This window comes from Mus caroli, chromosome 4 (genome assembly GCF_900094665.2).
Source record: "Mus caroli chromosome 4, CAROLI_EIJ_v1.1, whole genome shotgun sequence".
NCBI lineage: Eukaryota > Metazoa > Chordata > Mammalia > Rodentia > Muridae > Mus > Mus caroli.
In genome coordinates, this window is record NC_034573.1 from 23,241,020 (window position 1) to 23,250,963 (window position 9,944).

General features: G+C 34.5%; 1 pseudogene; it reads left to right on the top strand.

The window, feature by feature from the left end:
- Positions 1 to 4,310: 4,310 nt before the first annotated feature.
- LOC110292092 lies at positions 4,311 to 4,824 on the top strand (annotated as a pseudogene).
- The last annotated feature ends 5,120 nt before the right edge of the window (positions 4,825 to 9,944 follow it).

Consider the following 9,944-nt stretch of genomic DNA (forward strand, 5'->3'; position numbering starts at 1 on the left):
CTTCAACAAAGAAGCTTCATCATTTAGGAGATTAGGAACAAATTCAGAGAACCACAGCTGGACAATGTAAAATACGGGAGACCTTGGAACATTCAGTCCTAAACAGGATGTCTCCATCAAACCACTCCACTCAGGGTTCAGGGAAATATAAGGGAGAGGAAGCAGAAAGATTGTAAGAGTCAAGGGAAAGAAGACACAAAAGAAACAAGACCTTCTAGCACAAGAGGACTGATACAAATAGGAACTCACAGAGACTGTGGCAGGATGCACAGGACCTGCACATTATGGGCCAGATTGGGTCCCAGTGCTGAAAGGCCAAGAGGGCACAAGGCCTCATTCCTAAATCAGAAGCTATCTCCAATTGTGAGAGGTTTAAAAGTAAAAAATTACTTTTCACCAATTGGCTTTCACTGGAGATACATAAATCTCTTAGGGCAGGACCCATGTACAACAATAGATGGCCAACAGAAAACAAACACACTGGAAACTTTGGAGTGGTGCTTTATCAGCCTTTGTTTCTTAACCTGAGAGGTCCTTTATATATACATTATGCTTTCTGGTTTTGTATTTTTGGACCTCTCTGTCTGTGTGAATGAATATCTAAATTTATATGTGTTTTTGTGCTTTTTCTTGGGCTCTTTGGTGTTTATTTCATCCTATTCCAGTATGTCTACTTTTTTTAATATCTTACTTTATTACTATCAATTATTATTATTATTATTATTATTCAGATGTCTGTTATCTAAAGAGAGAGAGAAATGACGATTAAGATCAGAAAGTAAATGGGGATAATCTGGAAGAAATGAAAATATGGGAAGCCATATTCAGAATATATTATTTTAAAAAAGGATCTACTTTCAATATATGAGATATAGGAAAAATTGCATAAGCAATACAATTGCATCAGTTTTAAAAAGTAAGAGAATATGAAATTTTCACTTAAAATAAGAAATATAGAATTCTCTATTTAATGAAAAATGTATATTATTTATAAAATCAAAACTATAATGATCTAGATAGACATAGTTGTTGAATTAGCTTAATTTATGCTCAAATTTAACTTCTGCAATATCTTTTTTGTTAAAGCCAGTTTATAGAGTCTGAAATGATTGACAAAGTATATTCAAGAACTCTGAGAGTCTTAGGTTACATGTTTACAGGTAATGAGTTCACCATTTATATTCCAAATTTCCTTCACTGATAGAAGGCTCACAGCATTTGAGTTCATGATCACAAATGGATAGTTTTTAATAAATCACCTCCACAGATATGTTTCTTTCTTTTTTAGTCTGATTTACAGCTACATAATTTCTTCATATACAGCATAAAAAAACACGTGTGTTAAGTTATTTTATTATAATCCTAGTAATTTTATTTGGGTGCCTACTTTAAGGAATTCATCAAGCAATGCAAAGATAATAGAAGATTTTTTAAATTTTTAATCTAATTTTGGTGTATCTTAATTAAATCAGTTGAATATACTAGTTATTCATACACTCGTGCACAAACATACACACAAACATAACTAGAATTTCATTGTATTGTTTTTTATGTTTATATTTTTTGTGGATCTAACTCCTGTAGGCTCAGTACATGAGCTTTAGATGCTCCTTGATATCATATTGCACAGGTCTCCCTGGAGAAAATACTGTATTTACTATATATAGTAATTTCTTCTTTATGAGAATGGTCAAGGTGTTCAAAACAGATGGAGCATGGTTGACTTGATTGCTAAAATGTGAAGACTGTTTCCTGTGTGGGAAAGAAAAACATTGAGCTAAAAGCTAGAGGTGCTGGGACATCTTCTACGGCTTTGTTGTTGTATTATTGTGTTTTTTGTTATGAGAGTTTGACAAAATTAGATCTAGGTTTAGTACAAAATAGCACAGACAATGTATGAGTAAAACTTTCTAGAATCAAAGGTTTATGAAACACATTATAATTTATAGACATAAGCAATGATTTTATTCATAGAAAAGTATCTGAAACTATTTCACTAAAATACAAAATCTGTTTAACTTTAAATCTGTTTATTATTGAATATTATTTATTTAATTCAGTTGCTTTCTTTTTATAATTTAAGTAGGAAAGTTATGTTTAATCTTCCAGGGTATCTCTGTAAACAACTATTTTATACTGACATTACCAAATTCTGCAGTGTGTACTTCAATGTAAACAGAAGAATGCTCTTATATTACAAATATATAATATTCTTACAGTGTAAGAAAAGATTTATTTTTAGAATGTTACAGCATTGGTCTTATTTCTTGACACTATGCTTGCATTTGCATGAAGAAAATTGGCAGGCCTAGTTATTAAGTACACAAAAAGTAAATTTCAATGGGTTATGATGTATCTAAATGGCATTAAATTATGTTAAAATAACATTTTCCTTTGCCAGGTTTGCTATAAGCTACTAAATGGCCCTTTGAGGATTTAATAAGTAACTTAAAATCAAAAATAAAGGATAATTCTTATTCTAGTGTTACTCGGAATGTAAACCCATGGTAATTACTTTGAAGGCTTTAGTTGAAGAAAGAGTATATCTCTCCCCACCCAAAAAAGGAGTGGCAGTTGAGAAGGGTGATTGACACTAGAAGCATATGGCCCATCCAAACTGATAGTATAGTTTAGGATGTCTAGATGATTTAACTAATACTTTTCATACACAATTGATTTTGAAGAAGGTAAAAGGTTATTTTGCTAAATCATAAGCTTTTCATACAGCACAATGCGTACAAGTGGAATCAGAAAAGTAAGATAAATGTCTTTCAAAGTCATTGCCTGTAACAATTCTGAGGCTATTTACAATGCTGTCTGACAGAGCTTTCTGACCACCTAATGAGTGAGTAGATAAATTGTAGCCTTTAGAAGCTGCTTCTTCGGTGAAAGTCATAGCTACAGACAACTCTTGTCACCCATCCTCACATTTCCTCTTGATAGACATACTCCTGAGGCTTCATTTTTAGTATTAGAAGTGATTGAACTCATTAGGCTATTTAACACTTGAAAATAGACAGCAACTTGGCAGAGGAAAGAGCAGCCACTGTTTCACATGCTATTAAATACAGGCACCTTTCAAGCTATCCAGAGTGAGATTTTATTAAGTAAAAGGCACATTACTGGCTCAGGGCCATTTACCATAAATATTTCCTGGTCAAGATCAATTGATGTAGAACATCTTGACTAAAGCTATAGGAAACGTAAAATGAGGTGTGGATGCCAAGGGATATAAAAGACTACATAAATGTTTGGAATTAAAGGAAAATTATTTTTAAATCATGCTTTGTGCATGACCTGGAAACTCTTTAAGTAAGGCACATAAAATGTATTGCTGCTAAATTGAGAAACTTGAGTTTCTATGACAAAAGAACATGCAAATTGTTCTTCTCTCTAGTGCCCTAAGTAGAATCCATGCAAAGCAAATCAATTTTTGTCTCAAGAGGGAATGTGCCTTTGTCTTCAAATTTGGGAACATCAAGCAATCAATATCACTTTAGATGTCCTTGTTTATCTTCATTACTCTAAACTAAGTATCCTGAATGTTAAACAATAGTAAAGAAGAAAAATTGAACATACTATATTGAAATTATACTGAAACTAAAGGCTTACTTCAGTGGCTACTAAATAGATAAGGCCACTATTTTTGGAAGATACTAGATAGTTTTCTTTTTTTATTTAGTCATAAAATGCAGCAGTAGATCTTAATGAGAATATCACAAAAGTTGAAATAACTGCTTCAGAATGAATAGGAAAATGAAAATAACTCTTATTCCAAAGAAGCATAAAAGCACAAAAAATATCTTGTGCTAATGTTGTCTATTTCCTATGGACCAGATATGACCATTGACATCTTGAATCAAAGCACCTGTGATCCCTGTGTGAGATCTTCATGAATTCAATACTCTTAAGAGTCTCTCAGGGAAACATTGCTACAGATTAAGACATTCATGAGATATTCAGTAGGCTCCTCTTGTCTTCTCAAGGATATATGAAGGGCAATCAATGGACTTAGAGGAGACTCTTGCATAGTATGGTTGTCCATAAATTTCTTTGAAGATTTCCTGGATTTCAGGTGTTTTTTAGTCACCCATTTTATAGTTAATTCCATAGAAACAGCAGCTCACCAAGGTTAACATGGTGGATGGAAGCCTTTTGTTGTTTGTGGTGCCTTCTTTTATCTGGAGTGCTAAGCTCGGTTACAAGTAGCTATTATTTAGCGCTGATATTTAAAAAAAAACAAAGGTGGCTTTTTTTTCCTGACATCTTAGTGAGGCTGCAGTGGTCCACACTGCTCTCTGACCTTTGCCATGCCGCCCAAAGACTACAAGAAGAAAGATGCCAGAAAGTCAGCCAAAAAGGACAAAGACAAAGTAAATAAATCTGGTGGCAAGGCCAAAAAGAAGAAGTGGTCCAAAGGCAAAGTTCGGGACAAGTTGAACAATCTTGACCTGTTTGACAAAGCTATATATGACAAGCTCTATAAGGAAGTTCCTAACTGTAAGCTTATTAATCCAGCCATGGTCTCCGAGAGACTGAAGACTTGCCTTTCCTTGATTAGGGCAGCCCTTCAGGAGTTACTTAGTAAAGGACTTATCAAACTGTTTGTGGGAGTGGGTGTACTTTGGGGATAACATTTGAAGTGTAAATGAAGAACATATCTAATAAATAAATAAATAAATAAATAAATAAATAAATAAGGCTGGTTTCAAAGCACAGAGCCCAAGTAATTTACACCAAAAAGCCCCAGCTTCTGGTGAAGATTCATGAACAGGTTCAATCAGCTGTACATTTGGGAAAATAAAACTTTATTGAATCAAAAAACAAAGCAAGACAAACAAACAAGCAAAAAACCCAAAGGTGGAAAAGTAGATTTTGTAGTAATAGCAATGATCTATGCCAGATGTAAGAAAATCTTTCTATTAAGTTGTTTTAAATAAATTTAGTATTTTTCTGAAAAATAAATAGAAAATATTTTTCACTTGATGTCTCTCAAGCCCTCTCTTTTTTCTTTTTTATTAGATATTTTCTTCATTTACATTCCAAATGATATCCCAAAGCCCCCTATAATCTCCCCCACCATTGTTAAGTACTTTAACAAATAAAATGGTTTTGTTTCTTTTTTACTACTGTGATAAAACACTATGACAATGACAAATTATATTTATAATTTTAAGTGGGTCTTATGTCTTCATGGGGTTAGAGTCCATGAACATAACAGCAGGTAGTGTGGCAGTAGATTGATACTCAAGCATAATACTGGAGCAGTAGATGAGAGCTATCATCTTGAAAAACACCATGATACTAAGAGAGAAGCAACAAGGATACTTAAAAAGACACTGTGATTATCAAGTCTTTTGAAACCTCAGAGCCTGCCCAATGACTCACCTTCAACAAGGTCATGCCCCCTAATATTTTCCCAAGAATTCAACCAATTGTAGAATAGGCACTCAAACATGTGATCCTATAAGTTCCATGTTCATTTATGCCACTATATTCCACTCTCTGGAGCCCAAAGGTCCACAGTCATTTCATAATGCAAAGAGTCATTTAATCCAACTTAAATGTCCTCATAGTCTTTCACAGTCATTTGCTAATTTAAAACTCTAATGTCTCTTCTGACACTCAGAACAATGTTTTAATTATAACCTCTTATAAAGTCTAATAAGCAATTTTCAAACATACAATGATACAGGAAACATATTCACCATTCTGAAATGGAGGAATGGGGCAATATTGCATGAATACTGCTTTAAAGCAAGATTAAAAGGCAACAAGGTGAACTTCATATCCTGTAGCTCCAAGTTTCAGATCAAAAGGCTTTTAAGACTCTACCATTTCATCTTTTCTCACTGTAGCACACTTCTTTCTCTGCAGCTAGCTCCACACACTGTCTGTTGCTTTCTTTGGCAGATGGCTCATGTCTCTGACATCTTCAGCATCTTGTAGTCTCAATACAACCTAGAACTTTATTTTTACAGGTTCATTAGAAGTTCTCTCTGGTCTTCTACAAAGAGATTCCTTTCCCACTTTCTTAGTGGCTTTTCTTAGCTAGCTGTGAAGGAAGATTCTACCACCCCTGTATTTGTTTACGGCTCTAAAGCTATAACCACATAGATGATACTGCTAACTTTGGTTGACCATTTGAGGTGGCACCTAGACCCCTTGAATAACATTTTTAAAACTTTTTATTGTTGTTGCTTTGAAGGAACAAAAAGTTCCTTGGGTCTTTCCTTTGTACAAGTTGGAAGCAGGGTTGAGTAGGAGGTTGCTATTTATTTCATTTCTTTGAAACAGGCCTCTTTCTAAATTTGTCATTTCCTTTATCACAAGTCTTAATTCCATTTCCTGGTGCCTTCTTTGCTTCAACCTGTACACTTTGTATTTCTTTTTTTGGCTTGTTTGCTCTTTTTGCTTTCATATTTTTTCAGAAGATCGTGCCACCACGCCCAGCTTCAGAAGATCTACATAAGAGTGATTGCTCATAATCATGCAACAGAGTCCATATTAGGCTGTTTTGAAATCTTTTCTGCCATGGAAATAAATCCAAATCTCTTTGATTCAGTCTCAGACAGATTCTTGGTGAAATAGCTGAAAGCAGCTATATTTTTCAAAATCTCACAAGAATATCTCTAGCCCAGTTGCTCATGCTGTTCCTTTCTGACAGCTCTTGAGCTGAACCTCCATTGTTCATGGCTTGTCAGATCCCGATAACATGGCCCATTAAATTCTGCATCCAATGTTCAACTGCTTTCCTAGATCCAAGTCCAAAAAGCTTCTGCATTTCTCCAAAATGAAGTATCATCAGGCTATATTTTTTAATTCCTTTTCTGAAGTTAGAAGATTGTCTACATGAAGTCTTACCCTGATGTCATCACTCCCTTTATTCCATTTAGCATCTGGCTTTTTAAAAATCTTTTTATCTCCTTGAGAACTAGAATTAAACCCATTACATTTTCTGGTGCTCCTTTTCTTCTCAAACTGTACATTCTGTATTTCTTCTTGACAAAGAGATCAAATCACCTTCAGCAATACCATCCATCCTCTTACTAGGATGATCCATTCAGCCCTGCTTAAAGCATCCAACTACTTTTCTAGTCCAAAGTTACAAAGTCTTCTATATTCCTCTAATAAATAGCCTAGTCAGATCTGTCATACACATACCAAAGTCTCTGGTACCAAATTCTTTCTTAGTCATTGTTCTATTGCTCTAAAGTGATAACATGAACAAAGTGACTTTTATCAAAGAAACCATTTATTTGTGTCTTGCTTACAGTTCCAGAGGATTAGTCCATTATCATGAAAGAAGAAAATATGGTTCCATGAAGGCAAGTGCTGGAGCTATAGCTGAGAGCTATATCATGATCTGTAGGATGAGAAAGGGAGAAAACCTAGGCCTATCGTTGGTTTTTTAAGCCTTAAAGCCCACTGCTAGTGACATCATCTAAGCCTTCTAATCCTTTAAAATAATGCCACTTCCTCCTGAATGTGCATTCAAATATGAATCTATGAGGAACATTTTTATTCAAAACACTGCACTAGTAGAAATTTAAAGTGCGAACACTTAAAGAAGGTAAGGACCTGATAACAAAGTTGAAGATTAAACAAAATCTAGTAATAACTGATAACTGTATATGTATCTTAGACTTTAATATATTTGAATAGATGAATCAGAGGAAAGGGAGGATAGAAATGAATTTAATCTGGCTTCTACTAGGTAGGACTTGAAATCTCTTAATTGTCGCAAAGAAATCATAACACAACTCTCATCTACTTTATTTATTTATTTATTTATTTTAGTCAAACAATGCTAAGGTAACAGTAGCTGTTACCTTATTGTCTTATTATTTTGTTAAGAAGATTTTACACAGAGATGATTTGATACAAAGAGTTTTGCGATGATACAGAGATGTGCGTATTCCACATCTTCCTATGAAATATTATTTGGAGATTACATGGACAATCTAATTTTAAAAGAGAGGATTAAAAATAAAAATGGAATAAAATTGCTCATAAACAAGAATACAGACATATTTTCAGAAACTGTTATGATATATTTCTTGTGGCTGGAATTCAAACTCCATCTGAGCTCTAGCAAAATTGTTGACATGGGAAGACTGAGTGAAGTCAATTCCCCACAGCTGGTGTGAACTTCCAGAAGGGCATGCAGCTGTACACTCCATGATTTAATAGGGGCATTCAAATCCCCCGGACTATTTTGAACCTTACCTGCATTCTTCTTTTTTCAACCACAATCATAGTCCACTCAACACTGGTTAAAAAATATTTATAATTTTTATTATTGGACTATTTTTATGAGTGGACTATAACTGTGGCACGTAAGCACAAACAAGGCTACTTAATTCAGTTCTGCAAATGCATCATATTCAGTCAGAATAGATTGGTGGGTAGGTAAAAAGATACATCACCCATCTTCACCATTATCTTCTAAATTGTAGAAATAAAAACATAAACCCCTGCTTTCCATGCTTACTATTAAAATCTATATTATGTTCCAGTCTTTTCTCTATCAACCTTCTTTTTTAATTGAATTTGAAATGCTCTCTCTCTCTCTCTCTCTCTCTCTCTCTTCTCTTACTCTGGGTGTGTGTGTGCATGCACACATGCATGTGTGTGCATATGAGTATGTGTGTGTGTAGATTCATGTTACTTTCTATTTAGTTGAATATTAATGATTTTGATCTACAAAAGTACATTTAATAATTTCTGCCATAAACATTTTGGAGGATGAAATGTTTTATTCTATGCTTGATTTGTAATCTGTCATATTAGAAAACAAATTCTCCTGTTTGATCAAGGAAGTAGATAACAAGGTAGTTTATTAACTAGTTTAACATGAAAAATAATATATTGGAAAAACAGTATACAACCACAATTCTTTTAATTTATAGGTATTTTCAATGTAAATTAGCTTTAGGTAAGACTCTTTACTTGGGGGATGGTTAGGTAAGAGAGTGTTATATAATATTGAAGTCATTAGAAAGATACCTAAGCACTGGTTTAAAAAGAGTATGTCCCTTTAGTGTTAAACAATATGGGGATTTGCACAAAACAACTTACCATCCAGCATGGTGTCAAAGCATTTGCAAAGGGACATAATAGCATTACTGCAGCATTACTGGAAGTGCACATAATGAATGCTTGAGAAAAAAACACAGCAAAGTTTGATTGTACAATAAGCTATAAGGGAAGTAGAAGGAGAGTCTAAAGATTCCCAACTAGACAGAGCCAACCTGTAGGTGACCACAGAGATACAACAACAACATAAAGATAAGCAATGCAAAACCATGTGTGAAAATGAGAATTCTAGGTACAAGTGTCCAGTGGAGGTTGGGTAAATATGGAAACACTGTCAACAAAACATTTCAAGCAAAAATCATCAGAATCTTGAAACTACACTCCATATAATTTACCCATTTGTCTTTTGGTGCTGTGAAATTCAGGGCAGGAAATTGAGGCAGGAGCCTGGAGGCTGGGAAGATGCAGAAATCAGGGAGGAATGTTGCTCACTGGCCTACTCTACATGTTTGCTCAGCCTATAGCACCAAGTTTCCTGTAGCACCAAGGACCACCTGAGTGGAGGTGGTACTGCCCACAGTGAATGATGATTTCCATATCAATCATTGATTAACAAGACAATATCCTACAGACTTGAATACAGATCAATCCTGATACATTTTCTCAGTGTAGTTACCCTTTTCCCAGACATGTCTGTATTTGTGTCAAGTTGACATAAACCAAACATCAAACCTTTCATACATTTTTTTCTTTTTTTTTTATTAGGTATTTTCCTCAATTACATTTCCAATGCTATCCAAAAAGTCCCCAATACACCCCCCCCAATCCCCCACCCACCCACCCCCACCCCTTGGCCCTGTCTTTCCCCTGTACTGGGGCATATAAAGTTGGCAAGTCCAATGGGC